Source organism: Colobus angolensis, unplaced genomic scaffold (assembly GCF_000951035.1).
Source record: "Colobus angolensis palliatus isolate OR3802 unplaced genomic scaffold, Cang.pa_1.0 Scaffold361, whole genome shotgun sequence".
NCBI classification, from domain to species: Eukaryota; Metazoa; Chordata; class Mammalia; order Primates; family Cercopithecidae; genus Colobus; species Colobus angolensis.
In genome coordinates, this window is record NW_012116944.1 from 1,303,090 (window position 1) to 1,304,595 (window position 1,506).

The window sequence follows — 1,506 nt, forward strand, 5'->3', positions numbered from 1 at the left end:
CCATCAGACTAACAACAGATCTCTCGGCAGAAACTCTACAAGCCAGAAGAGAGTGGGGGCCAATATTCAACACTCTTAAAGAAAAGAATTTTCCACCCAGAATTTCATATTCAGCCAAACTAAGCTTCATAAGTGAAGGAGAAACAAAATCCTTTACAGACAAGCAAATGCTGAGAGATTTTGTCACCACCCGGATTGCCTTACAAGAGCTCCTGAAGGTAGCACTAAACATGGAAAGGAATAACGAGTACCAGCCACTGCAAAAACATGCCAACTTATAAAGACCATTGATGCTAGGAAGGAACTGCATCAACTAATGGACAGAATAATCAGCTAGCATCATAATGACGGGATCAAATTCACACACAACAATATTAACCTTAAATGTAAATGGACTAAATGCCCCAACTAAAAGACACAGATTGGCAAATTGAATAAAGAGTCAAGACCCATCAGTGTGCTGTATTCAGGAGACCCATCTCACATGCAGAGACACACATAGGCTCAAAATAAACAGATAGAGGGAGATCTACCAAGCAAATGGGAAGCAAAAAAAGTAGCGGTTGCAATGCTAGTCTCTGATAAAACAGACTTTAAATCAACAAAGATCAAAAGAGACAAAGAAGGCCATTGCATAATGGTAAAGGTATCAATTCAACAAGAAGAGCTAACTATCCTAAATATATATGCACCCAATACGGGAGCACCCAGATTCATAAAGCAAGTCCTTAGAGACTTACAAAGAAACTTAGACTCCCACACAATAAAAATGCGACTCCCACACAATAATAATGGGAGACTTTAACACCCCACTGCCAATACTAGACAGATGAATGAGACAGAAAGTTAACAAGGATATCCAGGAATTGAACTCAGCCCTGCAACAAGCAGACCTAATAAACAGAACTCTACACCACAAATCAACAGAATATACCTTCTTCTCAGGACCACATCACACTTGTTCCAAAATTGACCACATAGTTGGAAGTAAAGCACTCCTCAGCAAATGTAAAAGAATGGAAATCACAACAAACTGACTGTCAGACCACAGTGCAATCAAATTAGGATTAAGAAATTCACTCAAAACCACACAACAACATGGAAACTGAACAACTTGCTCCTGAATGACTACTGGGTAAATAACAAAATAAAGGCAGAAATAAAGATGTTCTTTGAAACCAATGAAAACAAAGACACAACATACCAGAATCTCTGGGACACATTTAAAGCATTTTGTAGAGGGAGATTTATAGCTCTAAATGCCCACAAGAGAAAGCAGGAAAGATCTAACATGGAAACCCTAATATTACAATTAAAAGAACTAGAGAAGCAAGAGCAAACAAATTCAAAGGCTAGCAGAAGGCAAGAAATAACTAAGATCAGAGCAGAACTAAAGGAGATAGAGACACAAGAAAACCCTTCAAAAATCAATGAATCCAGGAGCTGGTTTTTTGAAAAGATCAACAAAATTGATAGATGACTAGCAGGACTAATAAAGAAGAAAAG